We start from the raw sequence: 24,842 nt of genomic DNA, 5'->3' as shown, positions 1-24,842 counted from the left end.
AGACCCCTAAGGCCTTAAGAATTCGTCCACTTGCTTCTAAGAGATCCCAAGGCTGATTTCTACCTCTCCCCTTCTCTCTCTATAGCCTCTCCAATTGCTTGTGGTGTTTGTGAGCCATTAGAGGCACTACACTTGTGGTGCTTGCTTTCAAGACTTAGGGTTTGAAGATTTAAGTTGTTATTGCAATATAACAACAAGAGGTATGTGATCTAACCTTATATATGAATTTCGAAAATAGCAAGCTACATTAGGGTTTTATTCATGTGTTCATAATGTTGTCTATCTAATAGTGAAAACATAGATCCAAATTAGGGTTGCATGCACACATAGGATTGTTTGTATAAAACCCATCAAAACCCATGTCCAAAGTCTTGTCTACTCGACGAGTTGGGCCTCCAACTCGCCGAGTACCAGAGTAAAAACATAAAATCTTTAAATTTATAATACGTACTAGGAACCGGGCGTTACACAACCATTGTTGAGACTGCGGCTGCTGCAAACTCCGCAGTCGTGGCAGCCACAGGTGCGGGGGCAGGTCGGGCCTTTCAGTATCGGTACTTCGATAACACGAAGCCGCCGACTTTCGAGGGAGTTCAGGACCCGATTGTAGCCATTAGGTGGTTATCTGATGTGGAGGGATGTTTCTTCACTTGTTCCTGCCGTGCTGACCAGAAGGTTAGGTGTGCTCTGAACCTGCTGAGGTCCAGAGCAAAGGATTGGTGGAGGTTGATTACCGGGTCGTATTCTGACGAGCAGAGAGCTGCGGTTACATGGGGTCCGTTCAGGGAGTTGTTCCGTACTCGATACATTCCGTGGGTCGAGCAGGAGAGGTTGGCTCAGGATTTTTTAGAGATGAGACAGGGTACGGAGTCGGTGACGGAGATCACCCGCATGTTTAAGGAGAGGGCGATGTTCTACCCTGAGTTTGCTTCGAAGCAGGCTTAGATGACTCGATATCTAAGCATGCTCAAGACGGACATCAGACAGTTCATGTCCACACAAAGATGTGATACTTTGCTAGAGTTATAGGAGGCCGCCAGGCGGCGTGAATTGGAGATTGAGTTTCAGTTGAGGGAGCAGAGGCAGGCCCGAGTGCAGTCATAGTCTGCGCCGAAACGATTTAGGGCCGCTGTTTCCAGGCCGAAGAGTCAGAGGGGTCGAACTTACGGGAAGTGCGGCAAGGTGCATGCTGGGGTTTGCTGATCTTCTTCAAGATGCCACAAGTGTGGCAAGGAGATTCACATCGCGAAGGATTATAGGCAGCAGACTCTAGGTTATGGAGTCAGACTTTGTTACCATTGCGAGCAGGTGGGCCATATGAAGGCCCAGTGTCCCTTACTAGCTGCCAGGCCATCATCGGCTCCAACGCCGGCTACCTTAAGGATTGCCGACGGGAGTCAGGGTAGAGCAGAGCCCCTGAGGGCTCGGGGACGCGCCTTCCAGCTTACTGCCGAGGAGGCCAGGACAGCACCTGACGTGGCGAATGGTATGTCCTTACCTCTTATCTTATTGTTTATGATTGTATTGTGAACTTTCATTTGCCTTCTACATGAGACGCTAGGACATAGGAGGGTTAGGGGAATTTAGTATCAAAGGGTTGTAGATGGTTAGGATCCAGGGATGCATTTGAGGATGAGAAGTAGGGTAGAGAATTGCTATTCCAGGGTAAGTAATTGTAATTTTTAAATACAGAAGTATTCAGCTGGGATTCGGATTTCTCTTGAAGATCGATTGCTCCGTGTCGGGAGGATTGTTTTGCATAGGTCATTCATTCCAAGGTTAAGTATGGTAATACATGGTTAGGACAAGTTAAGTCGTGTATTAGTCGCCACCAGTGGGTAGTGATTAGTGATCTAAGTGGGGGAGAATTGGGAATTCACAGATGGAGCGTCAGCCATTGAAGGTGTTGTCTGTTACTGTTCGGAGTACGGTTTCCAGAATGGTTAGGTCGGGATTATGGTCTGCGAATTGAATTAAGAGTTTGAACCCCAAGTGGGGGAGAGCTGGATATTTATGGAAAGGGCACCAGGATGGGTTCAGGGTTTTGCTCAACCGACCTAGGACGGCCCAGATAGACTGAAGGCCAACGGGGCGATCCAGACACGCTGCAAGTTCTGAGAGTGGTCCAGATAGGCTGAAGGCCTGGTGAGGCGGTCCAGTCATGCTGAAGACTCTGTATGTATTCTGTTAGGTCTACGTTCGGGTATTGAGCATGCTGCTTTGTGATAATAACCGGTTGAACCCTATGTTATCTACACTTACTGGTTATCACCTATAAAGTGCCCGTAGGGACTGTCGGTGGTCATGTAGGAGAGCCTGAAAACTCTTGGGTAGCAACTCGTTCTTTAAGGCAATCGTGCAGGGTAGGGTTTAAGTATTGTGGTGCTTGTTTGATGTTATGAAGGACAATGATTAGGCCTTTTGGGCAATGGAGGAAGGTGAGTACCTATAGGCCTGGAGTGCTGGGCGGCTGATGGATTGGCGATAGTATTGATAGTTATCGGGAGCGTTTCAGTCATGAGCTGAGGGACAGGAAGGGTATACCAGACTCGTGCTGTGGGCTCAGAGGCAATCCAGACCTATGTTGAGGACCATGTAGGAGTATTCCCGTAATAGGATGTGGGCTTAGGGATCGTAATGGTTCATTTCTCCTGTTGGAGCGTTTTTGGAATGGATGTATTGTTGAGGTTCGGGTGAGTTGTAATCGGTTGCGACGAATCAGAGGATTTTAGACAAGATGCAAGGATAGGTCCTTGGATCTCAAGTTAGGGGTTTAGACCTGAGTTATGTATATAGTGGTATTTAAATCTAGGGTATTCCATCATGAGGATGACCGGACCCTATGATTGATTGGACCTGACGTGTTTAGTATTCCAACCCGAGGGTTGATTGGGCCAAACATGTGCGTGATAAGAGGGTATTCCATCCTTGGGATGACTGGACCCATCGTAGGCATGCCTGGTATTCCTACCCGAGGCTGATTGGGCCAGGTATGAGTGTTCATTCTTTTTAGCTGGTTGTTTATGTATGTTGGTTCGGGAGCTAAAGGAAGTGTTATCTTGTCAGCTCTCAGAAGCCAGGAATTATCTACAGCCGCGTATAATCTATGATTCTGTTTCTGGCGAGAACTTGAGGTTATCAGGGTGTGATCCGCTTTAGGAAGAAGGGAAGTTGGGTCCCGGATATTGATGGGTTTTGAGCATTCTAACACTTCCTAAGTGTACATGCAACCCTAATAACCTTGAATCTATGTTTTCTCTATATACATGCAAATTTCTTTTTCAAGGTTATTTCCTAACTAGCATGGCATGGGGATTACATAAAACATAAAACTAGTAGAAATACATACCTTGTTGTTGCTTGGATTCCTTCAAGACTTTGTGAGCCTAGCACCCCAAATGTTGTGCCTCAAATGCTTCACACAACACCACAAGACTTGGAATAACTTGAGAGAATACCTCTAGCACTCAAAATCGGTTATGCCCTCTCTGGTAACACTAGGTCCACTAGCTCATGATTTTGCTAGCCATAGGGTTCCTTTTATAGTGTTGTCACAATTAGGGTTTACACATGAATGCCCTTAATTGTCATGACTCTTGATTTCCCATGACCCATGGATTTGTAACTCCCATGGACTATCCATGGAGCTCCATATGGTTACATCCATAACCCATAAACCATGGATCATTAATCCACCATAAAAGAATTGATGATTGTCATAATCAACCCTATATATTTAATTAGTCTCACTTTGATCACCAAATTAATACTAGATTAATACTTGATCAATACTAATTAAATAATACTATTATTAATATATTAGAACTTATAATATATTAATAATCATAAGTGCCTTATTCTCTCATTTAGTCTATCCAAGTATTGCAATGCCATGCAACCCAAATGGACCATGCCGGGTCGGGTCAAGTACATACCAAATAAAGTTATGGACTTAGACACTATATCCAACAGTCTCCCACTTGGATAAGTCTAATAACTATATTTGCAAATATGACTTCAAAATCCGACTAGCAATCGTAGCTCTTTCAAAGTCTCTCGGAACTGAGATGATGATGATACGCCATTTAAGATAAGTGATCATATAATCCTCTGTTCTCATGATATCAGCCGGACAAACACATGGAACATGGTCTTACTTATTGTCCAACATTTGTTTCTCGATCTCTGATTTGTTTCGACATAGAACTAAATTGAACACATCAATTAGGTTCTGACCGGGCCCGGTACATAAGTCAAAACCAAATCATCGAGGGGCCCAGATATCGCTTCTATTTCTAGAAGGAACAGATAAACTTCGACTGATATGCTTGTACTAACTACTTGTTGAATTATTCACAAAGGCACGTTTTATAACATCGAGTTACCAATGCGTTTTCGTACAATCAATGAATAACCAACTCATAGTCAACAACTCATATATCTAGGTTTGAAGATTTATATGATATTACCGTCTCACGATCACTCGAGATAAATTCCATGAAGTGATGCAAGTGAGCGTGGGTTGGATCCAATACTCAGCCCTTATGAGTACTCATGAATGTTGTAGCAACCATTGCATTGTCTAAAGCACTTTAGACAAATCATACAAGCCAAATTCATGACAGTCTTGATTCATATCTACTTCCAACATATGACTGACTGTGGATGGTTTGAATAATATGATATATACCATAACATAATTATTCTGGAAGTCAAAACATGCAAAGTGAAACATAAGAATAATACTAATCTTATATGGCCCCAACACTTTGAGTGTAAATAAAAACACCTTTTATTTAAGCACCATATTGATTACTCATTATTTATGTTTCGATTAATCAACTTTATGCTTGAATTAAAACACTAGTTGTCCCATGCTCCAAGCATGTACACTATGTTTTTCCAAACAACAATTATGCCATACTCCAAGTATGCATACTATGTTTACATATGGTCCTCTCTTTGTGAAATAGATCAATTGACAATATTCCAATGATGCTAATTTCACAATTCCAATCCTCGTTGTAAATGAAAGAATACCAAACTCTTGCCATCTACTGTAATCTGTTAGATTCTAAACTTATATGCAATGATCCCCTTGTAATGACTATGCACAGAAGTCACAAAGACTTGGCAACAGAAATTACAAAGTATTCCAATGGAAAACAATTCCATGGAAATGAAGTCTCAAATTCAAAGTACATTCCTTTGAACATCCTTCTTAGCATTAAGTTCTTTAATCTTACACAAATTCAAAGAATAACTTCCACCTATGGAGACAATTCCATATTACCATTTTGACCATCACTTCTGAACAAGAGTTGTCTCTTTTCAAAATATGTCAATATGGTCCTTACTCTATACTTCTAATTGTCCATGAGCAACCAATCTTTGGTAAACCTCAGATTGTCCTCGACAACTTTGCTTAATCATTTTAGTCATTTCCAGTTCTATTCCTTTTTCCATCTTAATGCCCTAGGCATTTGGAAAATTTAGAATGGATGAATATTATAGCACATGTAATCAAACCTATACCCAAAACATATGGGACATGATTTATGCTATAAAATTTTTATTTGCCATGTTTTCATAATTCGAACTATGAAGAGGGATGCCGTAATCATAATCGAATTTTGAGAACGCAACATATATAGAATTTCCTTATGTTAAACCATTCCAACATAACATTCATATATATTCTTGACTAAAGTAGATTAAATTCTCAATCTAAGCTTGTAGAATTGGAGTGAAGTATAAAATCCTCTCCCTTAATTATAGCAAAACAACTTTTTCAAGGCGAATTGAAACTTTTGTTTTCTATAATTAACATTGCTAACCTGCAATATTTAACATAATCATCATGCTCCCACTAGCATAATGATTACCAGCATAACACTTTATGCTCCCACTAGCTTTGACATTTACTCAGAAATCTATTGGACTTCTAGAAATCAATACTTTATTGACTTTCTTACCAAAGTTCATATTTCTGATACTAGATTGCTTTGATAAGACTTTATCAAAAACATACACCTTTCCTTAGATAGCTCACATGTTTGTCTAGACCTTTTGCAATTCTCACTAGTTAGTGTGCCGGTTAACCACACACGCTCCACTAACTATATGAGAATGCAAATATCACAACCGCTATCTACTTAAAATCTTCTTAGTGGAAGCGTTTCCTCACCATCATTTTCATGAATCGAAGAAAAACCTTATGACACTTAGATTTTATGGTGTATGTGTTCCTATCCATGTGAATTTGTCATAACCATAATCATAGGACTAGGTTAGTGACACTTCCAAATTCATAGGGACTGAACTTGTGCAATCTTAATTTCTTGCCACCTGGTAGCACAATGCCCACCATTGCTTCCGGTTTGTTATGCAAACAATTGAGAACTCATAGAACTCACAAGCATAATCAACTTTCAACTGGAATAGACACAGAAACAAGAATATGTCAACACGATAGGTTACAAACCTCAAGTCGTGGGCTAGTGATTAACAAAACTCTTGATTTAGTTCTTGAAACTATTTCAGAATCATTTAGACTCCCACTATCCTCTTGACATATAAGACTTCTCTTTGTCAAGAACCATTCCTTGACAAAACAAATATTCAAGATCTAGTGCGGATTCTTATCAAGTTAAACACTTCTCACTATTGGTCTTAGCTGGTCTTTGTTTTATCCAAAACATCACAACTTACCAATCTCAAATGTACAAGAATAGGAAACATCTTACCCTACATTTGACAAGTGTTATGAACTTTCTAAAGACTATGTCACTCAAGTTACAATCTTGGAGTATAACTCAGGATTTGTTTTTGGCACGAAGTATGAATTATCTTTTGATTTAACCATTTCAACAATTCACTATTCCTCTCCTCAGGCAACAAACACACTAAGGTGTCCTTAGAGGATCAATTGTGATATGGTTCCATAATCACTAAGATAATCATAAAACAAAATACACAAGTACTCTCCCATCTCTTCAGATTGGAGAAAATTTTATCTTTCTGCCTTATTTGATTCTTCTTATTCATTCTGCCATACATTGAAACTTTTCCAATGTTTCAGAATTACACTTAAACTCGTAAGCATAACCATATTTACTAAACTTTAGTAAATCATAACGAATAATCTTATCTATCTTTGTGGTGGACCTGACCGGCACACAACCAAGTGTACCCAATCTTTTAGTCCTTCACTTGACTCACATGTACATGTGAACAAGGAATTAGTCTTAATTTCCCAAGGACGAAAACTTCTCATTCATCATACAATACAAGTTGCATGATTCCAAGTTTCTATCTAACTGAAACTTGGGCGATGAGAATTTTTCCTTATTTGGTAAATTATGATACTACCACAAATGAAAGAATCAAATCCATTTCAAATATTGCTATTAATGGAAACATATAATCAACAATTTTTCACAAATGCCATTGTAAGGATACTTAAAATAAATAAAATCAAAACTTTTCTTTATTTTAAAACTTTGCGGAAAACTTATCCTTACAACCCATATGAAAACCTTGTTGTTATCTATTCCTAAGCAATATGTCTCAACTCTTAAGTAATAGCTCAAAATTCTGATCACCGAACCATGCGATCAAAATCCCTCTTCGCGATCAGAATCAGCATATACTTCCTTTAAGTTTCTTCACTTTTCTTTGATTCTTAAAACATCAACATGTGACCCAGTCACATCATGCAATAAGAATCTCAGAATAGAAACTTAATAGAGTTAGACAATGGACTTTACCTGAAGTAGAGTCAAACATTTGACTTTACTATCCTTATGGACTTTTAGGTAAATTTGGCAGCTTCGCAACCAATGCCCTTCCTTTGGCAACAGAAACATATGGACTCTTTGGAAACGGTACACGGGACTATCACAGACTTAGCCTTTCTCTTTACCATTTGGTCAACCGAGTTGACTATGGCCAATCCCTTTCAATTGGGAAGAGAAAGTTTTTCTGGACTTCCAATGTTACCATTGTCAATGTCCATGGAAGTTTGGGAAGTTGATCTTCCAATCAAATTTTGCTTTACCAATGCTCCAAATCATTGCTGATTCAGCATCATCAAGCAAATAGGTAAGATCATTAAGGGTCATGTCGTGATCTGTTATCAGGGAGTGACCAAGTCAACAGCCAGCTACCTTGAGACTTCGACACCCTACTCTCCCGGCTTGTCAATATGTGACTTAATCTCCAAGACCTAAGCACATATAGACTTTGTTTGCCAATAGGGATTGAGTGACTTAGAACTTATCATGTCTTGAAACTTGTGGGATAAGGAGATTTATTGGAGGAGGTGGAGGAAGTGAAGTATGATTTCCAGTCCCACTAATGCATAACAAAGGGATTGATCTTTCACCTTGATTGCCATTCGGGATATCATCTTCATTAGAAAACTTCTTCCTAAAGATTTGGGAAGACCATAGCTGTCTAAACTAGACATCTATAATTCGAGAAATTCAAGTTAGTTGATTTAAAGTCCTTAATATAACACCCAATATGAAATATTAAGGCTAGGACCCAACAACCTATTTATAACTAGAAGAGGGATGCCGTAATCCAAATTATAAAATAGTTGAAGGTAGGTAAATGACGATTTACCAATTTCCTACCATAAAAACGAAATATAATTAAGTTTTTAATTGGATTTGAAACTCCTAGATCTTTTGAGATACATTGAACTTTCAATGGCATGTTTGAATCTCGATTGTGCCCTCTCAAGTTTGTGACTGGGATGCCGAGGATCACAAACAAGGTGTGAATAACCATACAAATTGACTTGGTACCCTCAACAATATTACCTAATCGATGTGCCGGTTAACCACACACGCTCCACCGATCTATAATAAAGTCAAGTTACCCTTTGCCACTCTTACTAGTCCATGTTAGTGTGCCGGTTAACCACACACGCTCCACTAACGACTTGGTAAGGTACAAAGTGTAATTTTATGGGCTAGCACCAATTTCACATTTTCCTAAAGTAACTAAGATTGGGAATTTATAATGTATAGTTACTTTATAATTCATTATACTTTTAACGAGTATTTAAAGTCGTATCCTACCCGTTCGGCTAACGACCCTCCACCGATCAAGGAAGCGGTGGGTGAGAGTGGACACCCATTAAGTCACCATTTTATAGGCAACAACCTTATACCCCCCTTATAGACCGGCTTCGTGAATGAGGCCTACTAACGGTAAGAATGACATATTCTTATACATATCTATATAATTAAAATTATAATAATAGTATAAGGGTGTATTTTAAACATTTAAAATACTTGGTGGTTTAATCTATTAATTAAACTATACTTAATTTAATTAAACTTAAACCATGTCTTTATGGAATTATTAACTCTTTTAATTAAACACTTTAATTAATTTAATGAAGTCCATAAAGCTTGAATTTTACCTTTAAAAAATTCTAAGAGTTCAATTTGGAATTAAAGTGTAAGGCTTTTCAAATTCCAAAACTTGAGGGCAAGAATTGAAACTATTCCAAGTCTCTTCAATTTGTAACTTATGAGTTTTAATGGTTCATAAAATGAAGACTCTTCATTTTATGAAACCTCTTTAGTTCTTTAATCATAATTAAAAGAAGTGACTTTTGGTTATCCATAACTTGAGGACAAGTTATGGACACCATCATTAGCATTAAGATCATGAATTAAACAAGCATGTAAGTTACACAAAATTCCTATGATCTTCTAAAAACTCATAAGAACAAATATTCATATCAAACAATTTCAAGAAAATCATATAAACATATACAATACTTGAAAATTGATAAAAGTCATGTAAAATGGGTTAACATAATCATTATCATTTTGAAAAACAGATTTTACAAGTCCAAAACAGATTGGGATAATGATCTTAATCCATTTCCAGCAACAAAACTCGAAAAAACTGCCCAGCACGCTCCTACTCGCCGAGTGCATTATTCTACTCGTCGAGTAGGATGAATTTGTTCATGGACTCGGCGAGTCCTCCCCATGGACTCGGCGAGTCCAGTCGTCAGAATGCAGAATTTTCGATTTTTTAAGCAGTTTTGCATCAAGTATACAGAAAACAATCCTAGGCTCTAATACCACTGATGGGTTTTGAGCATTCTAACACTTCCTAAGTGTACATGCAACCCTAATAACCTTGAATCTATGTTTTCTCTATATACATGCAAATTTCTTTTTCAAGGTTATTTCCTAACTAGCATGGCATGGGGATTACATAAAACATAAAACTAGTAGAAATACATACCTTGTTGTTGCTTGGATTCCTTCAAGACTTTGTGAGCCTAGCACCCCAAATGTTGTGCCTCAAATGCTTCACACAACACCACAAGACTTGGAATAACTTGAGAGAATACCTCTAGCACTCAAAATCGGTTATGCCCTCTCTAGTAACACTAGGTCCACTAGCTCATGATTTTGCTAGCCATAGGGTTCCTTTTATAGTGTTGTCACAATTAGGGTTTACACATGAATGCCCTTAATTGTCATGACTCTTGATTTCCCATGACCCATGGATTTGTAACTCCCATGGACTATCCATGGAGCTCCATATGGTTACATCCATAACCCATAAACCATGGATCATTAATCCACCATAAAAGAATTGATGATTGTCATAATCAACCCTATATATTTAATTAGTCTCACTTTGATCACCAAATTAATACTAGATTAATACTTGATCAATACTAATTAAATAATACTATTATTAATATATTAGAACTTATAATATATTAATAATCATAAGTGCCTTATTCTCTCATTTAGTCTATCCAAGTATTGCAATGCCATGCAACCCAAATGGACCATGCCGGGTCGGGTCAAGTACATACCAAATAAAGTTATGGACTTAGACACTATATCCAACAGATATATCGGGCCATTTTGGGTTGTTGCCAAGGTTGGCAGGGTGGTGCATAGATTGGATCTTCCAGAGGAGCTCAGTCAGATTCATAGCAGTTTCCATGTTTCACAGTTACGAAAGTACGTGTAAGACGGGGATGTCGTTGTATCATTAGGTGGTATACAGGTTGATAAGTGCCTGAATTACGTCGAGAGGTTGGTGGCTGTCTTAGAAGGAAAGGTAAGGGTTCTGCGTAGAAGGGAGATACCTTGGTAAAGGTACAGTAGCAACATCAGAAGGGGTCCGAGTAGGCTTGGGAGCCGGAGGCTGAAATGCAAGAGCATTATCCGGAGTTGTTCACCGCAGCAGACTTCGAGGACGAAGCCTAGTTCAAGTGGGGGAAAGTTGTAACATCTCGATTTCCAGGGATGAAATTATAGGGATTTTGGGCATTTTAGAAAGCCCACTCGACGAGTTGGAAGGCCCCAACTCGTCGTGTAGGAACCCTTATGGCCGCGTGGATTATGGGACCAACTCGACGAGTTGAAGGACCTAACTCGATGAGTTGGAGCTGGATATGAAAACCCTAAATTTTTAGGGTTTGCACCCTATTTAAAGAATGTTATGGTTCATTCACATCCCCTTTCATAGTCCCCTTACCAGAGAAAACCCTAATCTCCCCATTGTGTGAGTGTGTGAGCGTGGAAGTCATTTTGGGTGCTCTTTTGAAAGGAAACTTGAAGTTTGAGAAGCTTGGATCAAGAAGAAGATTGTAGATCCGTTATGTACTTTGTATTGGCAACCAATATGAGGTATAAAGCTCATACCTTGACTTCTCATTGCTTAGATCTTCCCTTGTGAAAGAAAATGGTCATTTCTAGTGCAAAATGGAGTCACTTTCGGGTTTGAGCTTGTCACAAGGACATGGTTTCAAATCTGGACTCCTCTAGGGCCCCATGGTCATAAAGTCATCGACTTTATCAAGCTTTGGCCCTTCTCCATGCCCTAAACCTCTTCTTAGACTTAGTTTTGGTGTTTTAAGCCTTTTGAGACCTTGCATGCACGTAAAGTTAGCAACTTTACGTGGTAACTTCACCCTAGGAAGCTAGATCTGGAGTTTGGAGCTATGGACTTGACTGGAATGAGCTGAATGTGAATGGCTGAAGGAACTCGACGAGTTGGATAACCAACTAGACGAGTTGAGTAAGGTTTTCCCGATTTCTGGATTCTGAGTGAACTCGACGAGTTGGTTAGGGTTTTTCCAATCTTCTGGACATTGCATGGACTCGATGAGTTGCTTGGCAACTCGGCGAGTTGACTCAGGTTTTCGCGGTTTCTGAGTTCTGGAGGAACTCGACGAGTTGCTAGGTGCACTCAACGAGTTGGGTCAACATGGACTGTTGACCTTGACCAAGGGTTGACCAAGTTTGACTTTGACTTTGACTTTGACCAAGGGCTGACTTTGACTTTGACCAAGGGTTGACCAAGTTTGACTCCTGAGGGTATTCTGGTAATTTGGGATTTTGATGGACTTGGTCCTATGGTGGTTATAGGTGGTGGAGTTCGTGGCTGTGATTCGGGATTTTGATCTTATCACTACAGTTCGACATTGTGAGGTGACTTTTCCTCACTATACTCAAGGGTCGAAGGCACCAAGGCCGACCCTTTGGATTGTTATCCTGCTTTATTATTAGTATGATCTGTTAGATCAGTATCCTGGTAGATAGGATGTTTCTATGTGCTTATGGTCGGTTAGATCGGTATCCTGGTAGATAGGATGATGCTATGCTTAGTGATCTGCTAGATCAGCTTGACTGTCTGTAGACTGTTATGTGCTTACATGATATATGTGCACATGTTTTCTTGCTAGCCTGGGGTATTCCAAACCGATGGTTGATTGGACCCATAGTATGTTGGCATTCCAACCCGATGGTTGAGGGCCTGGGGTATTCCAACCTAATGGTTGATTGGACTTATAGTATGTTGGCATTCCAACCCGATGGTTGAGGGCCTAGGGTATTCCAACCCGATGGTTGATTGGACCCATAGTATGTTGGCATTCCAACCTGATGGTTGAGGGCCTGAGGTATTCCAACCCAATGGTTGACTGGACCCATAGTATGTTGTTTGTGATTATATTCATATTGTTGTGTGTATGGGTATTTTGGGGGAACTCACTAAGCTTCGGGCTTACAGTTTTGGATTTTGTTTCAGGTACTTCGGATGATCGCGGGAAGGCAAAGGCGTGATCGTACACCTCCTCACATTTTATGATTTTGATTTCTGCGATACTCTGATATGAAACTATTTTGAAAACATTTTGTAATAAATAATGATTCTTGGATGTTTGAAAAAGTTTAAAATTTTTGTGAAATTTATGAATGTTATAATTTCTTCATGGGATTGGAATTTATACATGTTAAAGATGGCATGATCATGCATCAACACAAGTTCATCAAGGATCTTTTAGACTCATATTCAATCATTGATTCTGAATTAGTTTCTTCTCCTCTTCAAAGCAAATTGGGTTCTTTATTCATTAAAGACACACCATTACCCAATCCCATAGAATACATGCAATTAATAGGCAAACTAAAGTTCCTCTTACATACTCGTCATGATATTGCTTTTACCACTCAATTACTCAGTCAATTTAACAATCAACCATCTCAATGTCATATGAATTCTACTTTACATGTTCTAAAATACTTGAAATGAACTATGTTTCAAGGGATTTTTCTTAATAACATATAAGATTTCAAGCCAGAAGCTTTTTATGATTCTGATTGGACATGTTCATCAAAAAGAAGATTTGTGAGTGGTTATTTGATCAACATGGTAAGAATTCCTATTTATTGGAAATCTTAAAATTAAACCATTATTTTTTTTATCTTTAGCTTAAGCATAATACAAATCTATGAGGAGGGTGTGTTTTAAGTTAGCATGGCTAAGCATAATTTTGAAAGAGTTTGACATACATGACATTAAGCCTATATCCCTCGAATGTGATAACATGGTTGCAATATACATAGCTAAAAACCTTGTCTTTCATGAATGTACTAAATACATTGATTTGGACTATCACTCTGTAAGGGAAAAGTTACAATCTGGTTTGATCTCTTTGTCCCATATTCCAACCAAACAACAACCAATGGATATGTTTACCAAATCTTTATGAGTAGTTGATCATATTGATTCAATTTCCAAGATATGAATGATTCCTCGTCCTCCAACTTGAGGGGGTATTGGTGTAGTTTGTAATAAGTAAATGTTTATATTGACTTGTTAGTTACTGCAGTTAGCAGTTAGTTTGTTATAAATAGTTTGTTACAAATAGTTTGTTAGTTAACTAGAGTTAGTTGGTCACAGTTAGTTAACAAGTATTAGTTAATTTATTTAGATACTTGGTTATATATCTCTTGTATATATTATGTATAGTTCTTTCATTGAAGGTTAATGAGAAAACACTTTACAAACTCATTAAGTTTACAAACTCATCAATTTCTATGACTATCTAATTTGCAATTTATTGGAGTAAATATTGACCCCAAATATCTTCTATATGGAGGGCCTCTCGAACCAATTAATCATATTTTAGTGTTATGTTCGATCTCATTTGAAGTGAGGGCTCATGTTGCCCGATGATTTCCTTATTTGGATGAAGTTCATTCTTCCTTGGAAGACCTACTCTCTTGTAAATTCATAAAAATAGGTTGATGTCCTAAATATTAAGTGTGTAAAGTGATCTCACTTTATGTTATATATGTCATGTAACCAAGGACGAACCGGACAAACCGATGTTGGTGTTGTGGGTATCCATGGACGTTCTCGGTTTTGACTTTTTTTTTACAGATTCTATTAGAAGTTTGGTATAGACACTATGGTCAACCAAAAGTTAAAACATAAATTCTACAACAATTTTTAATTTTTTTTATAAAGTTACATATATTTAAGAAGGGTTAAGGTGGTTAAAAAAAAAATTTCTGCAGACACATAATATATGTTTACTCTTTAAAAATTAAACATAACATAAAATAATATCGCATATGGAAAAACAACAAAAAGACGAGTGGAAAGACAAAAACCCTATTGAAAACAAAATTTGCAATTTTTTTAGGTCATTGGAAGCTGTCGTCCTTAACCTTTGTCTATGGTGACTCTTTCTTGTCGCCGTCCTACTTCTCCATTTTTTTCTTGCGAGCTTCGATCTCTTTAAAGTATAATGTTGATTTTCTTTCTCTTATTTTCCTTGTGATGTTATTTAATGTTTAGAGATACACGTAAAGTAACTATGAGTTAAAAGTCAAATTCAACAACTCAAAAAACTAGCATGTACTTTACTCTTCCATTTGATAGAAAGGATGGAAAATATTATTCCTCTTTAAAAGAAAACATAGAAATAAAAAATCAAATAAAATTCCTTTTATATTTTGATTCTTTTAGTTTTTATATTCTCCAAATAATTTATTTATTCATAATTGTGTTAAGAATGTGAATCAAAGAATTTGGAACGGTCCAGATTTTTCATTTGATTATTAATTTAGTATATATTTAAGTAAAATTATGAGTTTTTTTTAGATAAAGATGTGAAATGATCACAAGTGGATTAAAATGTCCTCCTACAATATCTTTCTACCAATGTTAAATAGTGACAAGTGGATTAAAATGTTATTAAGTAGATTCAATATGACACATGTCATCATTTGACATGGGTAGAAAGAAAATATAAGAGGACTAGGCGAATGCCCGCGCGTTGCGCAAAAACACATATATAGTTGAAATCTTTACAAATATATGTTTTTTTTAAATATAACAATAACATTTTTGTTAAATTTGATATAATAATTCGTATACTAAATTGATATAATATATTGATTATTTTGAATTATATGATAATATATACATCTATTATAACTGCATAATCGCAACCGTTTGAATGACTTCTACCCGCGAGTTACTCATGAATAAAGTTAAACATAATATATGGTTTAATGTTATTTATAGTTATTGTTATTGTTAATTAATTTTTTAAAATTTATTTGATTAACGTTTTAATTTCTATCATTATAATTATTTAAAACATCAAACATTGTTTTTTGATTTTAATGGTAACAATATAATCATTTATATAGAGTTATTTTTAACTATTGTTATTGTAAGTTATTTTAAGCTACTTATTTGAAAACTTTTAACGATTATAAAAATATATTTGTGGAAATATTTTAGTTAAATTGAGATTATAATTTAGTTTTTGCATTTAGCACTACAATTTATCACTTTTAACTATTCACAGAATATTCATTGGGTTTTTTAAGTAGAACTAAAATTTATATTTAAGTTGACACTGTAATGTTATATTTAAATTAACAATTTAAGTATTTTGTCCAAATTGTTTAAAAAATATAGCTTTAAATTGATAATGGTTTACATACAACAACATATTAAATCTAATAAACTAAGTATAATATGTTAAAAGTTAAAGATATAATTTTATAAGTAGAAGTAAAGATATTATTTTAATATTGAAATTTAGTTTATTTATGATTACACTTTAGGTTTTATATTTATTTAACCTTATTAACCAACTTATAATAATTATTAGAAAGACATTACAATTTATCACTTTTAACTATTTACAAAATATTCTTTGAGTTGTTTAAGTTAAACTAAAATTTATATTTAAGTTGATCATGTAATGTTATATTTAAATTTATAATTTAAGTATTTTATACAAATTGTTCAAAAGTTATAGCTTTGAAATTATAATGGTTTACATCCAACAATATATTAAAACTAATAAATTAAGTATAATATGTTATAAGTTAAAAAACATAATTTTATAAGTAGAAGTAAAGATATGCTTTTAATATTGAAATTTAGTTTATATATGATTACACTTTAGGTTTGATATTTATTTAATCTTATTAACAAACATATAATCATTATTAGAAAGAAATTGAAAAGTCATGGGAGTTTCAAATGAATGCGGTGAAAGGAAAAATGCATGGGAGTTTCAAATGAATGTGATGAAAGGAAAAATGCTTCATTTATAAGTATACTAGGCGTATACTCGCGCGTTGCGCAAGATAAGTATAACATGATAAGATTGACGATTTGAATTTCAAAAGAGACTTACATGGAAAATATTGAGGGTGAACATATTAACCGAAAACCACACCAAAACCGAATCAACCAATATAATTGAACCATTATAATCGAACCATTACTAAAAGATGGTGTGATTTCTAATATTGATTAACCGAATACATATGATTCCCTTATGGTTTTCATCAAAAACCAAATCACTACAAAATGAACTGAATCAATCCAACAATATTAACTAAACTATAATTATATATATATATATATATATATATATATATATATATATATATATATATATATATATATATATAATTATATTGGAAACTGAGAATCTGAAGAGTAATCATGTCACAGTTATAAAGTACTGAATTTTGAGTTAGATTTAGTTATACAATTTGGTATTAGTTAATCACCATTAATTTACCACTTGTAATTTTAGCAACCTACTTTCTAATTTTTCACTTTTTATAGCAATGTTTTTTATTGCTCACATTTTATAGTAATGTAGTTTTATCGCAATGATTTTTTTTTGTTTCTCACATTTTATAGTAATGTATTTTATTTCCATATCATTTTGAACCATTATCGTTAACCGATATTAATCGATGACCGAACACCATTAACGACTAAAATTTTAACCGTTTCACATTGGTTACCAAAATTTGTTTACCAATTGCAATGATTATGGTTTGGTTTTGGCCTATAACTGAACGAAACTGACCCATACACACCCCTAGAAAATATAGCATATACATGAATTTTAATTAATTATTTTTTGAAGCAACATATATAATATATGATCGATAACATGTATACAATATAATTTACATTAACGATTCAACCACAACATACAACAATTGTATTAAAAGAATACTATAACCAAAAAAATATAAAAAAAGAATTAACATATAACAAACATATAAACTAAAAGCTCTACCATAATAAAATAATTAAAAAAATGGTCAAAATACTTCAAAGCAACACAAAAATCTTTAAGCTTGTTTTCTTTATTAATTGTATGTGATTTATATAGTTGTCTACATAAAAGATTGACCTTTTATAGTAATATTTTTATTAAATGCATATTAAACATAATATATATGTTATAAAACTTTTGAGTGTTTAAGTTATTATTAAGAAGAATTTTGAGTGGTATTAATTAAAATAGGGGGTTTCAAATGAATATTGCACTAAGATGTTATAAAATATTATAATTATTTTAAATATACCATAAGACATATATATATATATATATATATATATATATATATATATATTAAAATCAAATCATTATAATAGCATCTACTTATGGTCAATCAATTTAGATAGATGTATTTTAGGATTATATCATCTCAATGGTATCCATTCATATGTTGTTTGTGAATTTAGTTAGTTAAATGTAGTTTTTTATTTGATACATTTTTTAACTATTGACATTGTTAATTGGAAAACCATTTATTTAAACATTTTTTTTATTTCGTTTATGATTAATTTCAAACATTAATCGTTTTTCCAATGTATCATAATCTTTTTTTTTTAATTTATGTTGTTTAAGCTATTATTGTTATCATGTTGTTTTAAGAAAATAGTTATAACAATTTTTATTTACTTATCAGAGAAAAAACAATATTTGTTAATAAAATGAGAATTATAAACATTTTTTGGTGTTTAATTGTTAAGGAAATTGAGCATTTGGTTGAAAATACTTCATATACTAAAACTGGTTGGAATTTTAAGTTATTTATAAATAAAGTTATTAATAATGCTAATTATTTTAAATCTTACTTGTGTTCATTTGTGTCGTGCACCGAAAAGAAAAAAATAGAAAGGACAATCACATTCCAGTATTAAAAAAAGGTAAATATTTTAGAATTTCTTCTATATAAGTGGAACAAAGATAAAACGTGTGTAGCAAGACTTTTTCAAAACAAAAAAAACGCCAACAATCAAAGTATCGACCATTCTCATATTTTTCTTCCTGTAAACACCATAAACGCAAAGTAAAATACAAACTAAAATACAATTACAAATATAAAGTACAATTACAACCACCCATAAATGGAAACTAAAATATAATTACAAACATAAAGTTACCACACCCACATTGCATAATAATCTTCATATAACATAAACAAAAGGATATTAACATATAAAAATAATATTATGAACAAAATCCTAATATTAGACATCCACTACAATTAAATATACAACATCCAACCACCATTTTTTTTAAATCCATAACACAACAAATCATATTTTGCCTTTTCTATATAAAAACACAATGTAATCAACATTCTTCTTACATGAGTGATTGGAGAAGTATGGTGCAATGTTGCTAAAACTGTAATGTTTCAAGTTGGTGACATTATAAACTAAGAAGATGCAGAAAGAATTTCACTCAAAGTGAGATGTTTAGGAAACCAAGAACTAAAGAGAGAAACAAAGATTCATAAATCACATGTAACAACTTATATAACATGTTTGACGTGTAAGCAATTAATAATCATTACTAAAATGCATTTGAAAAGTCATTGGAGAATATGAAAAAACATGGGAGTTTCAAATCAATATGGTGCTTGGAAATTTGCCTCTTTTATAAGTTTTTGAGAATATGAAAGGACAAAGGAGTTTCAAATCAATGTGATTCTTAGAAAAATGCTAGCTTTATAAGATACTAGACGAATTCTCGTGCATTGCGCAGCGAAGATTAAAAATATATTGTTAAAATATTGAAAAATATATGTTTAAAATGGTTATGTAATTGACATTAACTTTGAGATAATATTTTTACACTAATTTATATATATATATATATATATATATATATATATATATAATCTCAATTATTTTAAACAATAATATTCATTGACATCAACCCACATTCCTCATTAATAGAATTAAATATAATTATCTATTTAGTATTACTTTTAACAATTATTATTATTGATTAATTATATTTTTACTTATGCGATTATTTTCTAATTTCAATAATGATGTTCATTTAAAATACAATTTATTTATAGGTAAATGTAATTTATAATTTGATGTTATTATCATTTAAAATTGTTATTCATTAATTTTAAACCACTTATTATGAATAATAAGTTAAAGAAGACTTTTAAGAAACACTTAATATTATTATTAAAATGTGAAACATACACTAAATAATAAAGTGATAAGATAGACAATTTGCATTTCAAAAGAGACTTGCATTGATAATATAACATATCCATGTAATTTGATTTTATTATTTATAATTATTGCTTATTAATTTTAAAACCACTTGTTATTATTAATAAGTGAAAGAAACTTTTAAAAAACACTTATTATTATAATTATAATGTTAAACATATACTAAAATATAAAGTGATAAGATTGACAATTTGCATTTTAAAAAAGGCTTACATGGATAATATGGATAATATGACATATCCATGATTCTTAATTAATTATTGTTTTGAAGCAACATGAACATACAAACATGTATACAATAGTTAATTAAATATTATATATATCACCTTCCATAACATATGATCGATAACATGAATCTAATCTAATTTACATTAAAATTTCAACCACAACATACAATGATTTTCTTAAAAGAATACTTAAATCAAGAAAATACAAAAACGAATTAGTATATAACAAACTTACAAATTAAAAACTTCAACATAATAACATGACTCAAAAAATTGTTCAAAACCCTCAAACCAACACAAAAAACTTTAAACTTGTTTTCTTTGTGAATTTTGTATGTGATTTGTATTTGTGTATCTACTCAAAAAGATTGACATTTTTATAGTAGAGTATCCATTAATTGTTTATTAAATATATTATAGAAGTTATAAAACCTTTGAATTGTTAATCATTATTAAGAGACTTTTGAGTGGTATTCATTAAAATAGGAGGTTTCAAATCCATGAGGTGTTTGTAAATTTTTATGGGGGTTTCAAATGCATGAGGTTCAAGGAAAAATGCTAGCTTTATAAGTATGTATGATAAGTGAAAGAAACTTTTAAAAAACACTTATTATTATAATTAAAATGTTAAACAATACTAAAATATATAGTGATAAGATTGACAATTTGCATTTTAAAAAAGGCTTACATGGATAATATGGATAATATGACATATCCATGATTTTTAATTAATTATTGTTTTGAAGCAACATGAACATACAAACATGTATACAATAGTTAATTAAATATTATATATATCACCTTCCATAACATATGATCGATAACATGAATCTAATCTAATTTACATTAAAATTTCAACCACAACATACAATGATTTTCTTAAAAGAATACTTAAATCAAGAAAATACGAAAAAGAATTAGTATATATAAAACTTACAAATTAAAAACTTCAACATAATAACATGGCTCAAAAAATTGTTCAAAGCCCTCAAACCAACACAAAAAACTTTAAACTTGTTTTCTTTGTGAATTTTGTATGTGATTTGTATTTGTGTGTCTACTAAAAAAGATTGACCTTTTTATAGTAGAGTATCCATTAATTGTTTATTAAATATATTATAGAAGTTATAAAACCTTTGAATTGTTAATCATTATTAAGAGACTTTTGAGTGGTATTCATTAAAATAGAAGGTTTCAAATGCATGAGGTGTTTGCAAATTTTTATGGGGTTTCAAATGCATGAGGTTCAAGGAAAAATGTTAGCTTTATAAGTATGTAGAAGTAAATATATGCTTTTAATATTGAAATTTAGTTTATATATGATTACACTTTAGGTTTTATATTTATTTAATCTTATTAACTAACTTATAATCATTATTAGAAAGAAATTGAAAAGTCATGGGAGTTTCAAATGAATGCGGTGAAAGAAAAAATGCATGGGAGTTTCAAATGAGTGTGGTGAAAGGAAAAATGCTTCATTTATAAGTATACTAGTCGAATCCCCAAGCGTTACGCGTGAATATATAATTATTTAATTAAAATAATAACATTTAACAAATGGTGATTTAATATTTATACATGTAAAACCAATGTCAATAGAAAAACAAACTCTATAGTTAACATATTAGTTTTATTAATTTTAATAAATTTATATCATTAGTTATTTCCAATATTAATTCATGATTTTATAGATCGTTTTGTGTTGTGTAAATTATATATCAAACATATATTGATTTCTATGTATAAAAAAACAAAGTAGTATGAAAAAATAAATACTACAACTTTTGATGATTTTATAGAACGGTTTAAGTTGTGGAAATTATATATAAAATGTATGCCGATTCGTATATAAAACAAATAACAAATAGTATGAAAAACACTATAGCTTTTAATAAAATAAAAACACTACAACATTATAACATTTACATCAAACAAAATTATTAAACACTTATAAATCATTCAAAATGAATATTTAGAAATCAACATACATTTGATATATAGAAACACTGTTATAAAAAAAATTGTGTTGAAATAACTATTGATTACGTCAAAACTTATTTTTTTTCAACTCTTTCATTTTGAATCACAAATCTTTTCAAAAATATGATTTTTTAATCAAAACTTACTTATATACTACTAATATAGCTACAATGTATATAATAAATAAGTGGAAAATAAAAAAACATTGCACATTAATAACCATAAATTTAATTTTTTTTAATGTAGTGGAAAATTTAAAGCCAAATTACATTAAATTTATATAAAAAAAACTATTGAGTTGTAGTGGGAGTTTTAAACTCTTGATTTGTGCCCAATAATGTAATATAAATATTAACAATTATATGTTATAAAAACAATATTGTAAGTATTTATCATTGAAATAATAATTTTTATATTAAGTTGTAACTAATATTATAATAATTTTATTTATACGATAAAAAAGATATAAAAAGTTGTGTTTGAATCAAATTGAATTAAGTTTTTGATTTAAAATTATTTTAAACTATAGATATTTTTAACTAATTTATAAATAATTTATTTGAATATTTTTTATTTCTTATATTATTATTATTATTATTATTATTATTATTATTATTATTATTATTATTATTGAATAATATTCTCTTGTACATAAAATATATTTTCTTAACATAAAAAAGAGAGAGACAACATAAATATACATACATGTTAACAAACTTAATTGCTCTAACTGATAAATAACTTGATGATTGATTTGCCAAAAGCTCATGAGAAGTAATTATCAATCTCACTTATTTATCATGTGATTATAAAAAGATGCATAACACATAAACTTTAAAAATGATCTCAAGTATACCTTTACAAACATATATACCTAAATTTGAACCTTGGTTAATATCTAAAACTTTACATGCACCCAATTTAAGTTTACATGAATTTATATTTTGAAAAGTTGTAATTACTTTCTTACATCCATGGAGCCACTCACATAACTCTTCAAACCCTACACATATAATTTATCATTTTGTGTTGACATACATGCAATATGTAATCTATAAATTTCTTATATATGCTAAATATTTCATTTAAATAATCAATTAAATATCATGATTTGAAGAGTTTTAAGAGTTACAAAACATAATATTTCAATTAATCATAAATTAATTTGTATAATTTGAATAGTCTTGGGAGTTTCAAATGCATGAGGTTCAAGGAAAAATGGTATTGGGAGTTTCAAATGCATGAGGTTTAAGGAAAAATGCTAGCTTTATAAGATATTAAAAACTTTAACATAATAACATTGCTCGAAAAATGGTCCAAATCCCTCAAACTAACACAAAACCTTTAAACTTGTTTTCTTTGTGAATTTTATATGTGATTTGTATTTTTGTGTCTACTCAAGGAGAATGATATTTTATAGTAGACTATCCATTAATTGCTTATTAAACATATTATATAAGTTATAAAACCTTTCATTATGAGTGATTAATTACTTTGAAGGTGAAAAATATGTGGGGGTTTCAAATGCATGAGGTGCTTGGAAATTTGTGTGGGGGTTTCAAATGCATGAGATGATAGGAAAAATGCCTCCTTTATAAGTATAGTATGATATAGATATTTAATTTCTCTCTGTTTAAAGTTAATATTGTATATTCCTTATATAATATTACTAACACATGACCTGATACAAAACAAATTTCCACCCGTTTATTTTGTTATCTAGTTTGTGAATTTGAATCATAAAGACATTGCATGTGTAATATTCAAAAATCACGAGTTATATTCCTTGGAGTCCAAGTCACAATTCACAATATCAAACAAGGTACATCTTCTATTTATATATGAATCAACAATCACAATAAAAAAGATTAGTCTATGTATCAAATAGATGGGTGTTATAACCCACTAGCTACGTTTATTTTTTGTTGCACCTATTGTTTCTTGCTGCATTGTACCTTGTTCTAGCTCTTTGCTTTTTTTTAATGAAGTTAAAAAAAATATGCAACGTGTGTACCTCCCATCGATGTGCTTTTTTGCATCAAGCAAAGATCCGTTACAAAATATTTCAATTAAATTATGACAAAAAAACCAACATCCAACAAAAATCCATAGCAAAATCCCCTGAAAATTACCACCAAATGAAAAAGGGGTTGTTAATTAGCAAATAGCATCATATGTATTTGAGTTAATTTTTAGTTATTTGGGTTATATTTCCGTTTGTACATAGCCAATAAGTGTTTCAATCTTTCAATTAAAAATAAATCATAATAAAAACTTTGAAAATCGTCCAAGTATTTTTCAAGAACTTTATAATCTTAAAGGCCTTTTAAAATATGGGGTGTTTTTGTAATTATATCTTTATAATAAGTTGTAAAAAGTTATATAAAATATTAGGTATTGTTGTAATTTTTTATAATGTTATCCTTCCTAAATTTGTACAACTTTTACGAAATGAAGGACCAA

Source organism: Lactuca virosa, chromosome 9 (assembly GCF_052849685.1).
Source record: "Lactuca virosa cultivar CGN04683 chromosome 9, Lactuca_virosa_CGN04683_v6, whole genome shotgun sequence".
NCBI classification, from domain to species: Eukaryota; Viridiplantae; Streptophyta; class Magnoliopsida; order Asterales; family Asteraceae; genus Lactuca; species Lactuca virosa.
The sequence above is the reverse complement of the archived record's forward strand: the minus strand, read 5'-3'. Positions refer to the sequence as shown.